The sequence below is a fragment of the Podarcis pityusensis genome (assembly GCF_964106645.2).
Source record: "Podarcis pityusensis genome assembly, chromosome: 1".
Classification (NCBI taxonomy): domain Eukaryota; kingdom Metazoa; phylum Chordata; class Lepidosauria; order Squamata; family Lacertidae; genus Podarcis; species Podarcis pityusensis.
This window is the reverse complement of record NC_138028.1, coordinates 121,192,891-121,218,004: the sequence shown is the minus strand read 5'-3', so window position 1 is coordinate 121,218,004 and position 25,114 is coordinate 121,192,891. Positions and strand designations below refer to the sequence as shown.

At 43.0% G+C, this 25,114-nt stretch overlaps 1 long non-coding RNA gene across 2 annotated transcripts; it reads left to right on the top strand.

Annotated features, from left to right (window-relative positions):
- The first annotated feature begins 311 nt into the window (after positions 1-311).
- On the top strand, positions 312-24,561 carry LOC308458887. Of its 2 annotated transcripts, XR_013977756.1 has the most exons (3): positions 312-439; positions 20,743-20,820; positions 24,495-24,561. It is a non-coding gene; the product is annotated as an uncharacterized lncRNA (long non-coding RNA). The 2 variants fall into 2 exon arrangements; XR_013977757.1 differs by lacking the exon at positions 312-439 and having other exon boundaries at positions 20,707-20,820.
- Positions 24,562-25,114: the final 553 nt, after the last annotated feature.

The following is a 25,114-nucleotide window of genomic DNA, read 5'->3' as shown; positions in this document are numbered from 1 at the left end:
CTGGGCATCTTACAAAAATAACCACCAATAACAAAGCACAAAAAGAGCTTTACAAAATATAACAAAAAAACTACAGTAAAATAAAATCCAGCTTTAATTCTTTCAAAATATAATTTAAATTGAGCTTTCTCTGACAACACAAGATGATGCAGGAATTTTGCATATTGTTCTTTCAGGTGGCAAAAATACAACCTTGCTTGCTGTCCCTCTGTCTCGTGGGTCACCAGCCATTTTGGGTCAGCGGGTGCATTTGGAATGTTGCGAAAGTGCCATGGGTGCTAGTCACAAAATGGCTGCTGTGGCTAGAGGAGATGGGGGGCATTACAAAAATTGGCTGCCACATCTAAAAGGAGCACAAAAGGAGACAGGGTCACAAAATGGTGCAGATATTGCCCCTTTCAATGGAGGCAAAGCCACAAGAGGCAAGCATCGTAAACTCGTAAGAAGAGTTGATCTAAAAAAAAAAAGTTTCAGAAACTATAATAACCATAGTTAATAGTTGAAGAAAAATCTGCCAGACTTGGGTTGCTAGGAAAGACAGTATTAGGCTAATTTTATGCCAAGTTCATTGATTTTACAACAATTGCTTCCTCCCTTATGAGCCTGTTTGAGATCTGCACAGTCACTGATGGTGAGGTGTAGAGACAGAGCCATCTTAACCATAGGCGCCAGGGGTGCAAGGCACCCAGGCGCCAGGCTCTCAGGGGCGCCAGGCCAAGAGTCTGGGGCCTGAGAGTTGGAGTCCGGGGAAGAGCCCACCAGTTGGAGTTTGGGGCGGGAGCTCTGTGCCGTGAGTTTGGGGGTGAGTGAGCCAGTGAGGTGCTGAGGCGGCCAGCCAACTCCACCCTCCTGCATGCCTGGGATTGGCGTGGGCCATGGAGAGGCCCGTCCAGTGCACGCTGCTCACACCACAAGGCGCCTGGCTTTTCTCAGTCACCGACACTGACGCCTCGGGCTGGTTTGTTGCGCTGGGCTGAAGGGTGCGCCGGGCAGATCTTTGCACCCCGGCGCCGCATATGCTTAAGACAGCCCTGTGTGGAGACAATGTCTCCTTGACCTCCCGACAGGTGAGTCATTGCTGCTTGCAGGGATGAGGTCAGCACTGTGCAAATGCACTGATGGAGCCAATGAGATAATTCTTCCAGTGCCTTTGCACAGTGCTGACCCCCGTTCTGCTTTGCCCCTCCCACCCTGCCTCCTGGCAAGCAGCAGCGACCCACCTGTTAGGAGGTCAGGTAAGCAGCGCTGCTCCACCTCACCATCTGCTACTGGATCTGTGTCCAATTATCAGACCCTTCCTCCTTGTTGCTTCGCTGACAGGAGTGTTACTTATGCAGACAAGAGAGACGGGGCCATTCCAGCTGTGGTACCTAAACAATGGAACAGCCTCCCAATAGAAGTTCATCAGTCTTCCCCTTCGCCTGTCTCCATCTCAAACATCTTTCCAGATGGCTTTTATTCCAGCAGGCCTCTTTTTAAGCTGAGACTTTGATCATATTTATCTCCTGTTGTCTTTATGGTTTTTTATGATGATGTATTTCTGCTGTTTGTTTTATTAGGTAATGTTTGTAATATTTTCTTTTCTTCTTCAATCTGCAAGCTACCTTGAGTTTTATTTTATCATAGAAAGGCAACCATGAACACTGGCTACGAGTTTTCACTCTCCATATCTATAAGACTGATGAGGGTCTAGCTCTGTTTATGGTTCCATCTTTCAGTTTGATTTGCTTTCTTTCTTTCTTTTCTCCTGGGGGGTTTCTTCTGTTTCATCTCAGCCTGTCATCCCAGCATGTGAATTCAGGTCAAGCAGCTGCGAGCAGCTCTCTCTCACACAAACACCGTGATAGGCTTAATGTCTGACAGACATCTCTTGCAGACTAACAAATTCACATATTAACATACCCTCTTGCCTGAAACGAAGAGTTGTACATTTAATATTGCTGTGCAGTCCACTGTGGAGTTTGCCTGCAAATATAGGCTACTCCAAGCCTTTTAAAAGTATGTCAGTGTGCCCATATGAGTCACAAAAATAATAGATATTGACATTTTTTGTAGAGCTGAAACAATATAGCCATTGTAGGAGTTACCCTGTCGTATTTGTGGGGTGGGAGGCGTAAACATACATGCACACACATGAACAAAAGGTGTCATGGGCTGTGAAGATGCTCGAACTCAGGACGAAAGGGAGAAATGTGCTAAGAGGAAGGCACACTTGGCAAACCTTCACTGTGATCAACTCCCCCCCGGAAACCTATGTCCCCACTGTGGAAGGACATGTGGATCCAGAACTGGCCTCCACAGTCACTTACGGACTCACTATTAAAACCGTGTTCATGGAAGACAATCTTACTCAACTACAAGTGATCGCCAAAGAGAAGATTGGATTCCAACTCCCATTAGCCACATTGACCAATGGTCAGGGATACTGTGCATTGTCATCCAACATCTGGAAGGCTGTTAACTCCCCATCCCTTCTTTAGAACATTGGCATCTCAGAACAACATTGTTAATTTCCTTATAAAGAACCAGTTTTTCTATGCATGGGGAACCATAATTGTTAGCCCATTTTTATTTCTTTTCTAGATAAGGAAGGAATTCTTTTAAATATTATGTTTCTTGGAAGGGGAAAACATTTAGCTGGCTTGTTGGCAGTGTAAAAGAAAGCACTTATATATGACTTGGATTCACTATGCATAACCTTCTGTCCTTTGGCTTGTCTTCGCTTACTTGGAAGCACCTTAGCTAAAACATCTGTGGCCATGGAAGTTATCTTAAATATAATTCTGAATGAGAAGAAACAAAACATTTAACCTTCTAGCGACTGCTGTTGCATCAGCTCTGTCTAGAAAAAGGGTTGCCGGCCCAGTGCCTGTGGCTGCCAAGCAATTAATTAACAGCAATTAATTGCACAAAGCAGAAGGAAGTAACATGTGAGCCACTGCTTGGTTTATGCAGCAATAATGAAATATGAGCATTGCCTTCTCAATACTCATGGCCTTCATCGGCAGCTTCAGGAAGGCTTGCTAGCTGCAGGTTAGCTCAACTTTTTCCGTTTGTTTCATGCCCTCCCTATCACACCTACTGATGCTGAAGAAAAATCGCCATCTACATTATCAGAATACCTATTAAATGTAGCCAGGATACTGGGAGCTGCAGTGATTATAATATGTAAATGAGATATATCTTATTTGAGGGGCATGGGTAATCAAAATCATCCAGGTTTTTGTTTTTATTATTATGGATTCAATAAGGAGCAGTTTGGAACACAAAACGTGAGATGGAGCTTTCAAGTCATGTTAAAGCTCAGTCTGTGGAGTTCCGGGTCCCTTTGTGATTTTATTTCACAAGACAAACATGGAATGGACTGGATTGCCTGTTTGTTTAAAGAGCAGCACGGGAAGTTTTCAGAAGTGAGAGATGGATTTATTTCGGCACGTGGCTGCAGCCAAATTCTTGTACAGTTCATGGAATCAAATCTAGCTGTGGGATCCGTAGTCAAGTATAGAGCCCTAGTTTGACATCTCTACTCTATTCCTTTTCTTTTCTTTTTTAATGTATTTTTATTAAAGATTTTCTTGATTTACAAAGGTATGTGCAATGTCTCTCTCTTGTATTTTTTTCCACATAACACTTTTTTAAAAAAAACAAATCGGTTTCATTTGTTGAGACATCAGGAAGAATAGGGGGATCCTTTTCTGACTTAAAAATTGCACTGGTGCAGAAGATGGGGCCTTGGGTATTGGGGTCGTGCATTTGCTTTGTAATGAATGAAAAACTGAATTGCATAGGGCCCATTTGGCTTCATTTTCATTCTTTACTCAATAAATGCAAGGAGTAACACATGGTGTGCATTTTTAGCACTCCACTCATATGTGCTTGCCACATTTTTTGTGGGGGAGTGAAAGTACTGGCTGCCATTTCCCTTGGAAATTTTCTTTTACTGAAGGCAAAGGTTGCAATCGGTTTCAGACTTCAAAATTCCTAAGCATTTTGAAAGCAGTGGATCATGGCCAGTGTCTAGGAACTGTACTCCAGGTACCTATTAGCACCAACTGCCTGGTACACATTACCACTTCTCCTAAAAGATTTTTTAAAAAAGTTTTAGGGGTTTTCTATCTCTCTGTTAGATAAAGGGGATGTATGTAAACTATTCAATATAACTGCAAATGCAAGTTAAATATGTTACAGTTTGGTAAGAATAATTGCCTGTGATAAAAATGATTGCTGAAGATGCGCGGCAGAACAGGAATGTTCCTGCACTGCCAAATGCTAAGTAGGAAGTCAAAGCTCATACATTTCAAAGTGTTTTTTAATGATGGATTAGATCAATGCAATCCAGCATTTCAAATGTGAAAATATGTGCACTCATTTCACTTGTCATCAGTTGTGGGGGGTATAGCTCAGTAACACAGTCCAAATGTTAGTATTGCATATCTTAGTGAATTTAATCAGTTGTTTTATCAGAAAAAAAAATAAACTGGGATTTTAGCATCCCCCATCCTCAGCCTTTAATAAATTCACACTTGCCCAGTTAAACAAAACAATCAAATGCTATTCACAACCATGCACCACCGTTTGAATTACTATCCAACCCAAACTAAACAAGTTTCCTTGGAAAAAAACACTAATAAGGGGGAACTCACTCCTTGGGAAAGTGCATTGGATATGCATGTGATTGGGTTTGGTTTTTTTTTTGTCACATGGTCTTCTTCCTTTCACATCACATAGCCTGGAAAAGAGGAGGTTAAGGGGTGATATGATAGCCATGTTCAAATATATAAAAGGATGTCACATAGAGGAGGGAGAAAGGTTGTTTTCTGCTGCTCCAGAGAAGCGGACACGGAGCAATGGATCCAAACTACAAGAAAGAAGATTCCACCTAAACATTAGGAAGAACTTCCTGACAGTAAGAGCTGTTCGACAGTGGAATTTGCTGCCAAGGAGTGTGGTGGAGTCTCCTTCTCTGGAGGTCTTTAAGCAGAGGCTTGACAACCATATGTCAGGAGTGCTCTGATGGCGTTTCCTGCTTGGCAGGGGGTTGGACTCGATGGCCCTTGTGGTCTCTTCCAACTCTATGATTCTATGATTCTATGATCTGTTGCCAAAGGAATATGTGATATCATTCCATTTTTGAAGTCCAGACTTTGAAGTCTCGTGGCTGTCTCCAAGTCTTGTGGATGTCCTCCAGAAGTTGTTGGGTTACAAGTCCTACCATTCCTGACTATTGGTCATTCTGGCTGAGGCAGATGAAATTTGGAGTCTAGCAGCATCTGAAGAACCACAAGTTCACCATTCCTAGACTGCCATCCCTAGACGGATCTGGATAACCAGGAAAACCCATGCATAGAGAAGCTTGCTTTTCTGTATAAGTACCCTTTGCTTTGCAGAGTGCAAAACAATGATCATGTAAGATCATCATGTGTCAAGGACTGGCTGGATAAGGAGGAGTGGTGGAAGCTGCCTGACCAAGAGCTCCCCAGGGAAAGCACAGAGGGAGAGGAATTGGATCCTGGCTCCTGGGGGTGGGAAACTGGCCACACCCCAGAGGAGGGAAGTACTGGAGGCTGGGAGGTTGAAGAGGAGGAAACAGGCAGGTGCCCCAGCACAGAGCAGGGACAGAAATCAGGCTTGGTAGCTCCCCCATAGAGCCACCCCAAACAGGTTCTCTGCTGACAACCAGCAAGCCCCCCCATCTCCCAGAATGAGACGTCTGCTGCATGTTGCTGAGCAGAGAGCCAGGCAGCCACAGAGAGGGTCCTTGGGGCTCATGTAGACAGAGAGAGGGGCCTGATACAGAGGGCTAGGGAATGAAGGGGGAGTTGCAAGCCAGTCTGGGCAACTCCTTCATCTAGACAGGAGCAACCCTTAGAAGTCTCCATGTGTTCTCTGTTCTGCTTCCTTAATAAAATAACTAAGTTGGCCAGTGTTTCACTTTCCTTCTCTGATCTGTGAACGGCCTGTTCTCCTTGATGGCTCCCTGACATCATGGCAGTCTTCCCCAATCTTGGGTCCCCCGGTGTTGTTGAACAACAACCTCCATCTTTCTTGGCTAGTAAAGTATTGCACTTGGGCAAAAAAAATGAGAGGCACAAATACAAGATGGGTGACACCTGGCTTGAGAGCAGTACATGTGAAAAGGATCTAGGAGTCTTGGTTGACCACAAACTTGACATGAGCCAACATTGGCTAAAAAAGCCAATGCAATTCTGGGCTGCATCAATAGGAGTATAGCATCTAGATCAAGGGAAGTAATAGTGCCACTGTATTCTGCTCTGGTCAGACCTCACCTGGAGTACTGTGTCCAGTTCTGGGCACCACAGTTCAAGAAGGACACTGACAAACTGGAACGTGTCCAGAGGAGGGCAACCAAAATGGTCAAAGGCCTGGAAACGATGCCTTATGAGGAACGGCTAAGGGAGCTGGGCATGTTTAGCCTGGAGAAGAGGAGGTTAAGGGGTGATATGATAGCCATGTTCAAATATATAAAAGGATGTCACATAGAGGAGGGAGAAAGGTTGTTTTCTGCTGCTCCAGAGAAGCGGACACGGAGCAATGGATCCAAACTACAAGAAAGAAGATTCCACCTAAACATTAGGAAGAACTTCCTGACAGTAAGAGCTGTTCGACAGTGGAATTTGCTGCCAAGGAGTGTGGTGGAGTCTCCTTCTTTGGAGGTCTTTAAGCAGATGCTTGACAACCATATGTCAGGAGTGCTCTGATGGTGTTTCCTGCTTGGCAGGGGGTTGGACTCGATGGCCCTTGTGGTCTCTTCCAACTCTATGATTCTATGATTCTATGATCAGGGATGATGGAAGATAGGGCCCAAGAACATCCAGGGACCCAAAGTTAGTGAAGGCTGATCTACGGGAATGTGTTGAACTGTAGAACTCTTTAATATCATTCAAATGACGGTTCAAGGTTAATGTGCATTAGCAAAAACAGTGGAAAATTTCCTCTTATTTGTAGATCTTCCAATATGTGAAGAGTCATTTAAAGAAACAAGAATCAGCTCTAAGATAAACAGCTTTATCAGCTAGTGTCCTGCAGATGTAATGATGTTACATCTTCTCTGCAGACATACCCCATAAAGATATTTGGCAGTCTTATGTGCTGTCTGTGTCTTCTTAAACCCCAGCTGACAGTTCCACTTAAGTTGTACATGGAAGCAGAAAAAGGTCAGGTGCATTCTTAAGTAAAATCTGCGCCAATTTCCACTTAATAGATATATGAATAGGGGGAAATTTATGATGCAGATGTCATTATACCATGGCAGTTCTCTCAGTATTAAGAGAGTTATAAAATCAGGCATGGTCTTAGATGTCATCTCATATGTCTACTGCACACACAGAGGAAATTGTGGAAATGATAAAAATGAAATATAGGCTTGGAGACATGGTGTGCTATGTCTACAGGGGGGAAACTGATAGAGTTACTATTGAAAAGATTGCAGCATGAAATGAAGTTTATAAATAAGTAATTTGCCAACATATTGTGGAAAGCAAACATCCCGAGTTCTATTGGCAGGATTAAGACGAAATTGAATTCGGCATAAAAAGTCAACTATGACACTGTGTAACCTCTTTTAGGTCCCATGGGTTCAGTGGAACATGTGCTGTGCAATTCTGTATACAACTACTCAGAAGTACAATCCGTTGAGTTTAATGGGACCTAAGAACCTACAAGGGACGCGGGTGGCGCTGTGGGTTAAACCACAGAACCTAGCACTTGAAAAATCAGAAGGTTGGCGGTTCAAATCCCCGCGACGGGGTGAGCTCCCGTTGCTTGGTCCCTGCTCCTGCCAACCTAGCAGTTCAAAAGCACTTCAAAGTGCAAGTAGATAAATAGGTACCGCTCCGGTGGGAAGGTAAACGGCGTTTCCGTGCGCTGCTCTGGTTCGCCAGAAGCGGCTTAGTCATGCTGGCCACATGACCCGGAAGCTGTACGCCGGCTCCCTCGGCCAATAAAGCAAGATGAACGCCGCAATCCCAGAGTCGGTCACGACTGGACGTAATGGTCAGGGGTCCCTTTACCTTTAAGAACCTACAACTGCAGTCCTACATACATAACCGTTTGCCATTGGAATAAAAGGAACTTAAAAGTAATTATAGTGCCAAAGGTTGTATTTACCTCATTTGGTATACAAATTTGTACAGCTCATTATGTTTGACTGCTTTATGAAAGAAGCACCGTTTCCTTGGAAATTCTTCTTCAGCCACATTCTGAGCATGTGCAGGAAGTTTCAAAAGACCGGGTACCTAAAGACAGCTACACTTTAGGCACAAAATGGAAGTTCTTAAATATCAACCATTTACTCTGGATGAAAAGGCATGATAATTGCTGTGAAACTACCAGAATGACAAAGCCTGGCCCAGAAGTGCTTTAATGTGAGCTATTTACTTGCAGTTGAACTCCCATTGACTGTTGTGAACTAAACGACCATATCAACCAAACAAAAATCTCTTGCTTGATGATAATGTTCTCTGTTTGGGTCAATCAATTCCCTTGAATATTTTTTTAAAGCCCCCCCCCCCTTTAATCTTTTCAACCTATTTTAATTCCCAAGAGAGTTTTTCCATATATTGCACACATCGATTAAAGATACAAAGTGCCATACATAAAGGGTATAGTGCGTGTTTGCCATATTAACATAGAATTAACCTATGATTGTAAATTATACTGGTATTTAATAAAGCTATTCATTTCCATAACTTTATCCTTCTTTGTCATTCCTGTTAGATTTCCTTTGTTACAACTGCTAGTTACTTGAAATGCCATTCGATTTGATGACTAGATAGTTTGCTCATCAAAAACATATCAAAGCCATACTAAACATTAAAAGATAATGACTCCTCTGAGAATATGATATAAAAGGAGATGGCTTTTTCATGAATCTTTTGTGTGATGTTCAATACCCATTTCACTTGACCTTATATCAAATATCGATTTAGAAATTAAAGCTAGTTGCAAACATTTTATATGCCATCCATCTAGCTTAGGGGTGGGGGAGAAATTATTTAGCCTGCATTTTAATGTAAACCTACGTATCTAAATTGCACTTACTAAACTTAAAACAAAATGCAGCTATGTGCACCTCTTTGAATTTTGCAATGGAGTTTTCCAGCCAAAAAGTGTGTACAGAATTCGTATAAAACTGGGAATTATGCACCAGAAATGCATATTGTGGTGAAAATAGCATATGAACATGCATTATACCAAGGAGACAGTTTGAAAAAAAGCATATATTTAGAGAAATGCAAGCAAAAATGTGTACAAATTTTGACGTGGACATATTTTTTGGAGGGAGGGGATCCCAAACTGTTGTGGAAATGGAGTGAACTGAATTTAAGACAAGAAAAAATGACAGATTGGCCCATCGCTAGATCTAAAAGCCTCTTTGTTCTCATGAGTGTTTGCTTTTGCAAGGTGAAGGAGAGACTGAATGCCTAGCAGAATCTTCTCAACAAGCGATGTCTTGGGTCCATGCGAGGAGAAACCAAACTACAATTCCCAAAGGGCAATGCAACAAGACTTGTGCACCAACTTTACAAGCCAGGAGAGAACTCTTAGTAAGCAACTATTCAGAAGATTTGCTGAGCAAGCTCATGAATGCTGAATTGGTTCTGATCTGAAGGAATTCCTTCATCTCTTGGGATGTCAGCAAACAAGAATGAGAAATTGCTGCAATCTGCACGTTTCCCTAAGATCAGGAATAGAAATCATGCAAATGAATACAATAAGTTTTTTACTGTACGACCCCCACCCCACCCTGTCTGAATATGTTACATAAATGATGTTAACTATACTAGTCTTGGCCACTGCAGGTAGTGAGATGAACAAAGTTGATTTTAGCAGAAGCCAAACTGCAGCAGAACAGAAAAAGTGCTGATTGTGAGAAGCAAGACGAGAAAAAAATCACTGCCTCCATAGATCCTACTCAGTCATCACTACCTAAAAGTACTTAACATTGAAGTGGATAATCTTCACCTAGATGTTATAGATTCTAATCTAGAGGTCTCTGTGTGCCCCAAGACATATAATATTTTCCTTATGTAGACTGGGTTCTTCTATGGAAATAAACATGAAAATTCATCTATTGCTGCCGCTGCTGCTTCTACTGCTGCTGTTCTTAGACACTCTTATCTCATAGCCATAATCTTATTACTGTAATTAGCTGACAGAATTTTATCCTCCAGTAATCTAACAATAGTAGTGTACATTGATGATAAGTCCTATGTTTTGGAAACTGGGTGAAGTCAAATTGCAGCCCGAGGGCAAATTCTTAAGCTGGCATTGGAGAAAGTGCATAAGGGTAATATTTGAAAAAGGTCAGTGTCACACAATGGACACATCGACAGAAATAAACCCTTCTAGGGTTATAGGCTCTGCCTTACAGTGCAGACTCTGCTTACAAAAATGGAGTCTTTTAAACTATTTTTAGTCTTCTCCTGAAAATAATTCTCCAATGAATGTTATATTTTGTCCAGAATGCAACTCTATCATACTCGTGTCTAAATAACTCTTGCCACAGTACTGAATTATTCTGCAATACAAAGGAGAATTGTTTCCCCCCATTTACAGCACTTTCAACAAAGAACCAGCATACATACAATTTCATTTTGTTGCCTGATGTAATGCATCCATTGACGTCGTCCTTCCAATGCTCTAGCAGATAATATGAACACCAGCAGTATTATTCACATTAACACCTCAATACCCATAAGGAGACTCCTTGAAATCAATGGATTTACATAACTAAGGCTGCAATCCTAACCCCATTTACCTGGGAGAAAATCTCACAAGTGGAATAGCCTAGGGCCTCTCTTCATCTAAATCCAGTCCTGATTTTACCCCAAAATTGTTGCGCTTTTCTTAGGTTTGAAGTTGTTGAGCTTTTGGGGGGATTTTACCCCAGGAAATAAACTGCCACAGGGGCCAGATTAAACCGACCAGCAGGCCAGATTAGGCCCCCCAAAAGGACTTTGGACATGCCTGCTATATAAGATTGCACCATAAATAATTTTACAAAACCGACAATTCCCAGCACCCTTAACAAACCACAGTTCCCAGGATTTGGGGGGAAGCAAAGTGTTTTAAATGTATGGTGTGTTTTGCAGTCAAATCAAGGGGGAAGAAAGAAAGAAAGAAAGAAAGAAAGAAAGAAAGAAAGAAAGCCCTTCATTAGTGTAGCTGAGCAAAGACAAAAACCAGACTAGTTCCCTGGCTGTAGTTACTTGTATTCAGAAACTGATGGCACAGAGATCAAAGAGATGAAGCAGGGATGCTGGGAAACATGACAGGGGGAGGAGGTGCTTCCAAAAACACCCATAGCATAAAGGTCTGCTCCAATGACCTCTCACTACCAAAACCACACCGTCCCATTGATATATTGCAAAGTGGGTGGTGAGTCGAATCTGGCACACTGTAAGGTAAAGGTAAAGGGACCCCTGACCATTAGGTCCAGTCGTGACTGACTGGGGTTGCGGCGCTCATCTCGCTTTACTGGCCGAGGGAGCCAGCGTACAGCTTCTGGGTCATGTGTTGTCCAGCATGACTAAGCCACTTCTGGCAAACCAGAGCAGCGCACGGAAATGCCGTTTACCTTCCCGCCGGAGCGGTACCTATTTATCTACTTGCCCTTTGACGTGCTTTTGAACTGCTAGGTTGGCAGGAGCAGGGACCGAGCAACAGGAGCTCACCCCATCGCAGGGATTCGAACCGCCAACCTTCTGATCGGCAAGTCCTAGGCTCTGTGGTTTAACCCACAGCACCACCCGCATCCCCTGGCACACTGCACTCTGCCCCAATTCAAATATAGGCAGGGCTGCATAGGCATACATTTAAAGCATGTATGAATCATGGAACTGCAATTTACCACTCACAGAGCTTCAAACTACAGTTCCTAGGATTCTTTCGGGGGAATATGGTTTGTATGCAGCCCGGATGCCAGCAAAGAGGTTGTGACTGCTCTGGCAGCTATCTAGATCTCCCTGTGTAGGCCTGTGTCGTGTCTGGGAATTTTTTAGGATTAATATATAATTGGGCAGTGGGTGGGGGGGTTAAATGTAGCAATTGTGCAGTTTTTGCTCTCTCAATTCAGCAGTATGGAAGGGTGTGGAAGTCCCTGACATGCAGATACTTGTCATACCAACATTATTAGGAGGAGCCATTGCCAATGAAGCTGTGCATTATCTAGAGTCTGCAGTCCAGCATTCTCTGAACACAGCCAAGAGATCCTGAAGGTAAAGGGACCCTGCCCATTAGGTCCAGTCGCGGCCGACTCTGGGGTTGCGGCGCTCATCTCGCTTTACTGGCCGAGGGAGCCGGCGTACAGCTTCCAGGTCATGTGGCCAGCATGACTAAGCCGCTTCTGGCGAACCAGAGCAGTGCACGGAAACACCGTTTACCTTCCCGCTGGAGCGGTACCTATTTATCTACTTGCACTTTGACATGCTTTCGAACTGCTAGGTTGGCAGGAGCAGGGACCAAGCAACGGGAGCTCACCCCGTCGCGGGGATTTGAACCACCAACCTCCTGATTGCCAAGTCCTAGGCTCTGTGGCTTAATCCACAGCGCCACCCGCATCCCTTGTAAAGTGCTACACATAGCATGTATCAGGGATGTCCAAAGTCCATTTGGGGGGCCTAATTCGGCCCCCGTTGCAGTATATGTCCTGGGGTTAAATCCTAAAAAAATGCTCAACAACTTTGGTCGGCCTTCACACATTTTCACTTCATCAAATCCGGCCCTATTTGAAAAAAGTTTGGGCACCCCTGGGACAAATGTAGGCCCATCCCTCTGCCACTGGCAACCAGCCAGCTCCAAGGTGGTCCTGTGAAACTAACCACAGGACCATAGCAGGTCAATATCACCTTAAATAACCACATCTGTAAAGGACATGGTCCTTAACAGCTGCAATTTCCTGGCACTTTGGAGCCTGAGTGAGCCTGGAAAAGCCCTTAACACAACACATTAAATCAAGGTGGTTGTTGTTTTTAAATAGAATAAAATAAATTGAATGAGCCTAATGTTCCATGGATCTGAAAAAGTGAACTACAGTACATGAAAGCTTATGCTATAACAAATTTGGTGGTCTTTTAAAGTGCTACAACATTCTTTCTTGTTTTCAGATCCTTTTATATAACACCAAGGAAATCTGATCGCTAGACTTGGTATACAGTGTAGCTCCCAGGTTCAGTCATATTATAGATATTTTACTAATTTTCTACTCTCTTTACAGGATCATCCAGTTTACACAATTGCCTCTTACTGGGCCAGTGAAGTCATTTTTGTGCCGTTTTTCTGTAGGGGGGGGGAGGGATACTCAGTTATGTGCATTAGTTCACAAAACATATCATTTCCTTATTCTCATTCTCATTCAGTGCAAATTTGTAGCTGGGAAAAACCAGTCTTTGGGATGTATTAGCAATGAACTCTCCTAAGGCAACAAAGAATCTTCATAGATTTTTAGCTAATCCTTTCCTTTTGCCATTCCATGGGAAAGGTCATCCTTTTGTTTTTAAGGCTATGGTTCTGGACAAAGTTACAGGATGCTAAACATTTTAAACCAAATCTTCATTTGTTTTTTTCCTAGCACAACCAGAATCATCTTAAACTGGGGACTGTGTTTGTAAAATACTTTGGTTGTCTTGTTAAATATATGAATCATTCCTTTATGCAGACATAGTTGAGTGTTTTGGCAGTCATTAACCAAAGCTGATGGGGCTTCAGACCCATGTAAATCTGTGATTGTCTCTATCAATTTGGAGTTAAGGAGGGACGTGGTACTCAACGGGTTTTGCATCTTCAAAATATATACGTACAATGTGTCTGTTTTGGGGGAGGGTTTCCGTGCCTTGAGGGGAGAGGCCTTTTTAAATTAAAGAAGTGCCTTGAATCTCCAGGATAGGACAAGAGGGCAGTAGAATTAAATAAACAGTTGCAAATAATCTCATGCTATTTATGCTATGAAAGTTGTTGGCTGAAAAATAGCACAAATGTGAGCATCAGGTTTCTACAGCTTATTGGGCGATAGCCAACATTGGTCGTACTCAGAGTAAGTCTGCTGAAATCATCCACTTACGTTACTTAAGTGGCTGAACAGAAATATAAAAGGCATCTACCTCTTTCTGCACAAATGGCAGCTTTCAGATAGACACAATGCAAGGTAAACCCGCAATGAGCTTTTCTTTTCCAGAATGAAATCAGTTTCCCAAGAAGCTCTTTTTGTGGTCAAAACAATATGAAAGGGAACTAGATTGTGTGAGGACTACATAGGGCGGAAGACAAAGTACCCATTCTCTGTTGATTCTAGAGCAAAATGTCATGTGGAGCTAGTGTGGTGTAGTGGTTAAGAGCAGTAGACTCGTAATCTGGTGAACCGGGTTTGCGTCTCCGCTCCTCCACATGCAGCTGCTGAGTGACCTTGGGCTAGTCACACTTCTCTGGGGTCTCTCAGCCTCACTCACCTCACAGAGTGTTTGTTGTGGGGGAGGAAGGGAAAGGAGAATGTTAGCTGCTTTGAGACTCCTTTGGGTAGTGATAAAGCGGGATATCAAATCCAAACTCCTCTTCTCCTTCTCCTTCTCCTCCTCCTCCTCCTCCTCCTTCTTCATGTATGAGAAGGCTGCTCCACTTCCTGATGGGATGGTGTTGTGGGCAGGCCACGTGGCCTCCTACACACAGCAGGGGCTAGGCTAAGCCCACACGTCACCAGGGAGACCCTAGCTGCATCATGGCCCCCGGCCAGCCAATCCGGTTGGCCGGGAGGCATGGCTTAGCACTTTTAAGCAGCTGTGCAGCTGGGGGATTTCCCTTCTTGTTTCATTCAGGGGAGGGGGGTGTGGCCATCACCTGCCCCTCCACTTTAAGGGTATTCTGTTAAAGGGATCTGGGGATGTGGATCTTGTCTGAAGCCCAGGTAGGGGCTAGGGCCATGCCATGATCCCAACAGAGACCCTGGGGTAGCTCTTTGTTGATGTCCATCAACAGGGCTCCCCCTATTGGTGGTTGACCATTACTGGACTACCTGCATGGCAGGCAGGAGTCAGATATAGTTGGTTCAATTCCAGTGCCTAAGCCAATACCACTCACATTCTGTAATCAATAATGTTGTGGCCTAAATTTGCCCATTAATCTAAAATACTGTGTCCACGTGTTATTATTCAACATAAGGGGAGGTCTCGGGGTCTTGACATGCAATTACAAGCTGGTCCAATTCACATTCAGATTGAGGTAGTTACAAGACTTAGGCAACATTTGCTAAGAGCAAAAGAGGGAGACAATAAGGATTCATAGTGAACTGCCAAGCCTGATGTGGAGCTTGGTTGGCCATTCTACAATGGGAGTTTAGCAGAAACACACATTTTCACAACATTCTTAGGATTTAAATGTATTGGCAAGTGGCACAAAGAATACATTTCAAAATGCCCTGAAAATTAACAGAGTTGATAGCTAGCTCTGACTACTTTCTGTGAAGTCCATGCCCCCTTCATCCATGCCCCCTCCTCACTGCATAATTCACAATCCACTGGTATGACACTATCTAGTTTGTCCCAAAAGGAAACACAGTGCCTTTTCTACCCCTTTACACCAAATGAATTTGCAAAATATGTTTTAAAAATTGAATGAGTACAAACAACAGAAGTTATCTATGACATTTTTTTTTTTTTTAGCCCGGATGTAAAAAGGAACGGGGGTGAAGAATTGCTATAAGATCCATGTGCAAAGCTCATTTATTTGAATCAGGACTGATTACAATGGCCTGTGTCCTGTAATTTCAAGGCCAAATTAGATGTGATGCCACATTTTCCTGAGAAATGAACCCCTCCTTGGAAGGTGCCGTTTACAATAGAACCAATGGGGGAATCTCCTCCCAGTGTAAATGCCAACTTCAGAAGTGGGGTTTCAGTACTGCAGCAGGAGGAGGAAAAATTAAAATTCCCCACTCCTCCACACCTTCTAAAATCCACACCCACACAGCTGATGTGCCTTGCATTTTTTGTTTGTTTGTTTGCTTTTATCCACTTTAATCAGACTTGTTGTATGCCTCTCTGGTATCTCTGAAGAGGAAAGATAGTGTGTGTGTGTGTGTGTGTGTGTGTGTGTGTGTGTGTGTGTGTGTGTAATTTCAATTGAAAGAGAAGAAAACATTGTATGTTGCACATTAAATGCAAACATGACCTGAGTTATATTAAGCATACAGATTGGTGGAATTGCTTTGTGCGTTTTTTTCCAAAAGTTGAACATGCACTCACAGCTTATACCTGCACAGGCAAAAATGTCCATTGTTTCAGAGGATGGGGCGTCTGCAGAGTAGAGACTTGTTTACTGCAAGGAACATTGGTGGATCCATAAAAAGGTCAGCCCACCCAGCATAAAGGAGGAGGCGGTGATTCCTCCCATCTCTGCCTCACTGTGGTGTTGTTCCAAAGTCAAAGCTTTACTTTCCCCCATAGGAGTGATGAGCAACGGTTCAGGGGGAAAGCAAACAGATACACTCAGTGATACATATGGGGTAGAAGCTAAACCTGCTGCCTGCCCTTTGTGACCCTCAATGAGGGCCATTAAGAAGCAAGCCTCTTCTTATCTGCATAGCCGCCTCTTAGTTGATGTTTCTTGGCTAGCCTACAAGGTAGACGATTCCAGAGTTTGCTGGAATGCTAAGAACTTTCTTGCCCTGCTGTGAGTTCTGAAGACTTTTCCCTGCAAGGCCCTTTCCACCTGGCCTAGAGGGTGGGGACCAGACTCACCCTGCTGAACATAAGAGACTCCTGGGAGGTTAGCGGGACATTGCCCTGCGGTGAGTGATGAAGACAGCTCTGTTTAGGGAAGTTTTTAATGCTGATGTTTTATCGTGTTTTTAATATTCTGTTGGGAGCCGTTCAGAGTGGCTGGGAAAACCCAGTCAAATGGGTGGGGTATAAATAATAAAATTGTGTGTGTGTGTGTGTGTGTGTGTGTGTGTATATATATATATATATATATATATATATATATATATTATTTGTATCCCGCTCTCCCCAGCCAAAGCCAGGCTCAGAGCGGCTAACATCATATAAATAAGACAATATGCATAATACAATATACAATATGCAAATAAAATAACATTCAACATGTTCATTAAAACAATATATAATAATATTAAATATCAGCATTTCAAAATTAAACAGAAATCCACTCAACAGTTACAATAAGTAATTTCTAAACTCCAATCAATAAAACAACAGCAAACCACAGTGCACAACATAATACAATACAAAATGAGAAGCAGAGACTGGAGGATGGGGCAAGGCAGGTGGAAGGAGGCCTCGCCTGATGAAGTCTCTCCCCTCACAGTTCTTCCTCCAGGACCAGCTTCCTTATGAGGAGACCCAGGGCCGGAGGGTGGGGCAAGGCAGGTGGAAGGAGGCCTTGCCTGATGAAGTCTCTCCCCTCCCATGGACTGCAAGAGAGAGTCCCATGGACTGCAAGAAAATCAAACCTATCCATTCTGAAGGAAATCAGCCCTGAGCCTCTGGTCCATGGAGTCACAAAGAGTCAGACACAACAACAACAACATTTAAGATTATAAAATCCTAAAATCCAGAACAAATGACCAATACTGCATCAAACTAATTCTCTAAAAATGCTGCATGAAATGCTTTCAGCAAGAGACTTGATGACCCAGATCACCCTGTGGAAACTGTGGACTTCAGAGGAGGTTGTTACATTTGCTGGATGTCATTCCTACTTTATTTTAAGATTACAATCTCGGTTCAAATTTCCCATATCCAAATGCATATTTCAAATGCTCTTCAGATGAAATCTCATTTTCTGAACACCTTTCCTTACAAGTTCCAGCTTCAGCCTTCAGAATGTTTATACACAGACATCTTGAACAGATTAGCATCTGGAAGAAGACTTGCCTTATGTGTACCTTATTGTGAGGGATATTGTTTATTTGGTAAACTAAATGCTTTCCAGGAAAAAAAGGGGGGTGCAAGAGAGCAGAATTCCATTATTTGTGAGAGGGGGGAAAGAAGGACAAGTTAAAAGTTGAGGAAAAACATCTATAAGTGAATTCCTAAGGATTGAAACCTATGAAGTGGAAAAGAAGAGGTAACCATGGATTTTCTATCTGTCCCTTCCCATTGTCCTTTCACTTGCTCACTTCCTTCCAGTGGCTGTAGACAGGTGTAGTCAACTAATTCTGGTTTTGTCCCCATCCTCCTCTCTGCTGAGTTTTACAAGCGCAACACTGAGACTAAGGAGGAGGATACCAGAAGCCAGGGTTACTTCCTAGACTGGTTTTAAGTAAGACAGCAGGTAGGTGGGGACTGGCTGAGATTGGTGGGGCAGTGCCCCATTTACCCAAATGGAGTAGCCTCCACTCCTTTCCCCACATGAAGAAGGGTGAACAATGGACTCCTGCTTGCAACAGCGTGCGAAAGAGAAGCACACCTGGAAGGACTTGAGAGGCGGAGGAAGCAGGAGAAACTGTACTGGGGAGATTAAAGTTGACATCACAGCCTTATCCTCCAAGGATTGGATTGCTTTGACCCAGCTAGCTGACAGACCAACAGACAGACAGACAGACAGACATCCACATTTCTGTATAAGAACCCTGGCTAATAAGAACACAACGCGCTACCTTGGAATGTTTTTAGGAAAGGTCAGTTTTTCCCAAGCCTACACAATAACCACAGTTATTTCAACTTCTGCCTAAAACTTTACTCTGGTTAGAAGATGCATTTGCCAAGGCGTCGTTCTGCGGCCAGAAGACTTATCCAGCACAGGAAAACCAGGTGCTGTGGGTGTAAATGAGTCATGGGCCTGATTCTCCAATGCATTGGGGAAGGGACAGGCCATCTGGTTCTCCTTGGAATAGAACAAAGTGGCTTTGCATCTGCTGTTCCAGACTGTGAGCCATTCTCTTCTTTGGCACCAAAATTGTAACCGTTCTGTATAGCAATGGGGTCATTGTGAAACAATGGGTGGTATGCAACTAAATACCGTATTTTTCCGTGTATCAGAATAGTCCCCCCCCCAAAAAAAAAATCATGTCAAAAATTAGGGGGCGTCTTATACACGGATAGTGCCGAGGGTGTATTTTCTTAAATCTGAGTCCCCCAAAATAGGGGGCATCTTATACATGGGGGTACCTTATAGACAGAAAAATACGGTAGTTGCCCCAGAGCTAGGATTAGTGGTAGTGCAACAAGATTCCCCCCCTTCCCTTCACATTACACGTGCCATGCCTAAATCTGCTCTGCCCAGTTGGGAGAACCCCATGTTCCCATTTAGGGGGTACACAGGGGTAGGAGGGCTGTGGCGTTCGTACAGAGCCCCCGGTCATCTCATGGACTATTGACCCGTACACCACTAATCTGCTGCCCCCAACCAGGTCCTCCCCAGTAAAATCACTTCAGTCTCAGTCCGGTTCTCAAGTTAATAAAGAGGAGTGTGTTTTATTTCAGACACAAACAAATTTTTACGGTATTCCAAATGTTGTTACTCTTTACTTTGTCTTATTTTCCTCTCTCTATCTCTTCTAACTCCCCTCACTCAAAAACCCACTGCCCTGTCTCCCTATTACGATTACGAACTGCCTGCCAACTGCCTTTCCCAACCAGCCAATCCACTAAAACCAACCAACTACCCACCAACAACTCTAACAAAACTCGGGCTAAGCCCTTTTATACACATGAAGGCTCTGCCTCCAGCTTTCCTATTGGTCTACATTTTTTAACCCTTTCTTTCCCCCCTGTACAGACAGGCTCTAAACAAACAGGCAAATGCCACAAGAGCTGACACTTATTTGCTCAAGGAGAAACCCTAGTGTTAATGGAATATCCACATTAGCTCTACATTGCATACAAACCAATGTTATGGTTGTCGTTCTCAAAAGAACAGGGCTTTTTGCGGGGGGGGGGGGAGATAATTTTTGTGTGTCAGTCCCACTGCAGATGAGTCAATTTTCTCTTTGGCTGTGTTCTTTATTTTCCTACAGTCCAAGGGCACCATTTATAGGCATACTGGACCTCATAGAATGATTTCTCAGTACAAGAGAATGGAGAGAAATTTGATTGTAAGCATAAAAACCTACCTACTTGGTACCTTCTGAAATATTACACAAACTGAAATACCTTTGAATTTGCACTTTTCCTAATTTTGTAAAAAAACAAAAACCCTCATGGATTAGAGTAAAATGCATATATTTGTGAAAGCAACATGCAAAAAAATGCATTATATTTTGGGATATCGTTGTGCAAAGTTTTTCTCTTAGGGGAAATTGCATACAAAAAAGTGCATATTGGACAAAATTCCCACTAAAGTACTGCTGAATTTTCTGGTGAGGACTTTTTAAAAGACAAAAACATGCACACTGATATTAAAAAGTGAAGAACTGAATTTAAGACTGGGGAAATCAGAAAATGAAAGAAACTGAAATTGACCAGTTGGCCTATCCCTACTGCTTAAACTCATAATGGTTATAAACCCTGAAACAGACCAGTGCACTAATCCCTGTGCTTCTTTTATTTAAAAAGTGTCCATTTATTCTAAGTGGATAACATTATTTACTGGATGCAGAAAAGAAAAGAAAAGAAAACAGTTGAAGCAAAATACTCTGGATTAAAAAAAATTCTCCCCATCGCATCCCATCTTGAAATCTCTTGCTTTTCCCCTATAGAAGTCTGAAATTTGATGGCCTGCTTTGATGGCCACAACAATCTTCCTCATGAATTCCCTTTGTATCCTCCTTAGAAAATGGCAGGCTCAATCTATGGGGATCTGTGACACTGAAGCTGCCAGTTTAAAGTAAATGAACATCTTTGAAAGCAGGTAAGTGTTTGAAGATGCTCAATAGACCTGAGAGACAATGGATGAAGTGGATTTTGCCTGATATCACAGCTACAATGCAACTATATATTTTTTTCTAGCCAAAGAATGCTTTCGACAGGCATCATAGTTTCGGCTATTTGAAGCAATTGTCATTGTAGGTTCATTACTTCCTTTCCTCTCTCCTCCGCTGTTGTGAGCTCTTATGTAAATTGGAAAGACAAACTATAATCTTTGTAGCGTCAGTTCTTCCTCCAGGAACATCATCAGTGGTTCGAGTGGAAATATTTGCCATGTTCAAAAACGCTTGATTTCTAATGCAACTGCAAGCCAAAGCAAAAAAAAAAAAACACACCACCGCAAAAGTTTTGAAACGGTTTCACTCTTGAAAGCCCGCCACATGACTCCTCTCCAAGAAAAACACTGTTTCAGAGCACTTAAAATGTTCTACAACCTATGCCTCTGCAACACAGAAGACAAGGATGTTTCTAAAAAATTTAAACTGCGTGTTACAAAAACACGAGGCCTAAAGTCCTTGCAGCAGTGAGGGCATTCTCATATCCTTTGCCATTGATTCTGCAAGTGATCATATATACACTTCAAACCAATTTAGCTCACTCTCAGAAAAGTTCTCAAGGACCGAGTTTCGTTTTGGATGATTCATATGTCTGAGAATCCATTCGGGGAGAGGGAATAGGCATTTGGAAGCTTTGCAATGAGTAAACTGGAAGATTTTACACCCTAAGGGTGCAGGCAAAGGGAGTGGGGGGGAGAGACTTGGGGCGAAAGTCTGTTCCTTTGGACTGCAAGGTTGGACTTTGCCCAGCAGAGTGATGCCAGAGGTAATAAGCTAATGGAGACTAATGATGAGCAAAAGTGCAGAAATGTGACCTTTTTCTCACCAACGGTCTTTCCAAAACCATCAGCAATTCAGGTCAGAGATGAACAAACACGGAGAAATTTGAAAGCACATCCAAAAATAAGATCCCTATCTAGAATCATAAAACTTTCCCCAGTCTTATAAAGGGGCCCCAATTCTCAAAACATTTTGTCTGTCCTTCCAAATGCAGTGGCTTGTTAAGTTTATTGGACTTGCGAATAAGATGGTCTGCCCCATAGACTCCTTTTCCTAGACCCACCGGCTCCTCCCTTGCTAGTTTTAAGATACTGAGTAAAATCCATACTATTTTCCTGAGCACTGACTGACTCTTAAAAGAAAGAATTAGTACCTTTCATATTCATGGTATTAAATATTAGCATTAATATTTCTGTTCTAATAGATAGGCAATCTGGTAGGGCGGCCCCATGCCCTACATTACATAGGACTTTGCTTAACAACAACAAACAACAACAACAACTTATTTATATCTCGACCATCTAGCTGGGTTTCCCCAGCCACTCTGGGTGGCTCCCAACAGAATATTAAAGGCACGATATAACATCAAACATTAAAAACTTGCAGATACAGGACTGCCTATCTATTCAGATGTCTTCTAAAAGTCAGAGAGTTGTTTATTTCCTTGACATCTGATGGGAGGGCATTCCACAGGGTGGGCGCCACTACCGAGAAGGCCCTCTGTTTGGCTTGAAGGTGTCCTTTATATGATGGGCAACATGGCTGAAGATCAAAAGATAAGGAGCCATAGGAAAGGAGAGCAGGAGGGGTCTTGAAGTTGCCCATCAACAATGGACAGCAACCAAGCAAGCACACCAGCCTGACTTCATCCCACCATGATGAGGTGCATTGTATATCTATTTAATTTATAGCAATTATTTCCAATTTTCCATATATATGATCAATTGATAGAGATGACAGAGACAGAGAGGTAGAGAGTTTGATATGGTGATAAGCAACTGACCACCCTATGGTTAGCACTTTTCCACCCATGAAACCTGTCATCACTTAGCTGGAGATGGTTGAGAATGAAACAAGGATACTGTGCCTGCAAAGCATATAGTTTCTCACAAAACCACACCCCACCATTAGTCCCAGCACCTTATGTTTTAGAATAGGCTTCCTCAACCTCAGCTCTACAAATATTTTTGGCCTACAACTCCCATGATCCCAAGCTAGCAGGACCAGTGGTCAGGGATGATGGGAATTGTAGTCTCAAAACATCTGGAGGGTGAGGTTGAGGAAGCCTGTTTTAGAAGCTAAGGACGGGTAATAAATTGAAAGGTAAAGTATCCCTGGACTGTTATGTCTAGTCAAAGCGACTATGGGGTTGCGGCATTCATCTCGCTTTCAGGCTGAGGGAGCCAGCGTTTCTCCACAGACAGCTTTCCAGGACATGTGGCCAGCATGACTGAACTGCTTCTGGCACAATGGAACACTGTGATGGAAACCAGAGTGCACGGAAACGCCATTTACGTTCCCGCCGCAGTGGTACCTATTTATCTACTTGCACTGGCGTGCTTTCAAACTGCTAGGTTGGCAGGAGCTGGGACAGAGCAACAGGAGCTCACCCTGTCTTGGGGATTCGAACTGCTGACCTTCTGATCAGCAAGCCCAAGAGGCTCAGTGGTTTAGACCACAGCGCTGCCTGCATCCCAATTAAGGACAGGAGGAACTGTTGGATTGCAATAGATGTCCTCAAATGAACTGGTAACAGCTTCACAACAATTTCAAATGGAAACAAAATGATTCAAGGGAGGTCCCACCCACCACTAAAAAAATAAAATAAAATACTCTCTCCTGTATCTAGTAAATATTCCATCCCTTCACACCCCCACTTGACCCTTATCTTAGAGAAGAAACATTGCATTTAAGCTGTATGGTCAAGCTAGCTAATGAACTTTTCATTTGTTGCAGTGGAGCCAAAATTCTGAGTCACCAGAATTTTCCACTGCAGTGGGGCAGCACAACACATTGTTAGAGTGTTTATAGCTTGCAAGTCTGCCTCCTGGAGAGCAGGATTTTGGCCTAATTTCCGAAACCATGTTGTTCTTCCCCGACATGTTGAAAAGCACTGTTCCAACCACCAAGAAATCCTGCTGGTGCTACAAGTCATAATGTGACGTTCAGGCAAAGCTGAGCATTGTACATCTTGCTCCTCTGAGTCAACACAGATCCTTTAAACTAAACTGCCATGTAAGCAAGATAGCATGTGTAGGATGGGAAATGAGAAACAGCTGCCCTGCAGTGCTTTGTAACCCAAAACCTGTTTATATATTGGATGTATAATCACTAGCAAGGGCCACACAGCGATTCCACAAAAGTCACTCTACAGGGTGTCTATGTTGGGCTGGCAATTTAAAGTACTGATTGTGGTACATTATTGCTGGGGGGGGGGGCAAGTAAGGCACTTCAAAAACTATTGTAGACACTATGAAAAATCAAACCAGGGCTTGCATGTTGAGTTCTCTCTCCTGAAGATTTGGTAGAACTTCCATCATGCAGTGATGTCACAGTGTTAGGTATCCCTGCCTGCCCATTGGCTGGCAATGGCACAGAACTCTGTGATGCCACAATAGATATTGCAGAGGGGAAGCAGAAAATTAGACATGCAGTTATTTTTGGTGACAGACGTACATCCGGTTATTGGGCTCCTTTCATGAGATACAGTTGTGTTCACCTCATGCAGGATTTTGGGGGGAGGGGGGACTTGGAGAGCATGAGTTGCTTATCTCCGCTGTTTAGGCAAACATGATTCTCAGTCCTTTTCCATTTCACCTAGGAAAAGCCAATTATTTTGGACCAAGAACTGTTAATTCTGGCAAATAAAGGATCTTACAGACCAAGAATTGCAGTATCCAACGTTATTCCCTCTGGATCTGTTTCTTCTGGACGATGTATGTGCATCTGTGTTCACTGGCTGCCTAACAACCCAACAACTGTGAAATGACTTCCTGTGTCTACCAGCCAGCCGCATATTCCATGCACCCTCCAAGATAATTCTGATCAGCTGCTTTTCTAGGATGCGAAGGTGTTTTCTAGAACGATGACCCTGTCAAGCATTCTCCATCTGAATTTCATTAACAGTATTCTCAAAGTGAAGTGAAAAATATGCATCTGGGGAACCATATATAATCTGAGTTATTCATACAAAATTATAAGCAAATACATCAACTAACTCCTAAATGCATCCACTCATCTCTGAAGATTTTGTTGCACTTATTGTTGCAATTTGTTGCAAGGTGGTCTTTTCTTTTATACTCGCAATAATCCTGCAATATAGGTTGTGCTAAGAGATTGACTCATGGTTACTCTGTAAGATTCCTGGCTGGGCAAAGATTTGAACTAGGATCCCCCTGGTCAAACTCTAAAACTTTGTCCCAGTCACCATTCTTCAGCAAA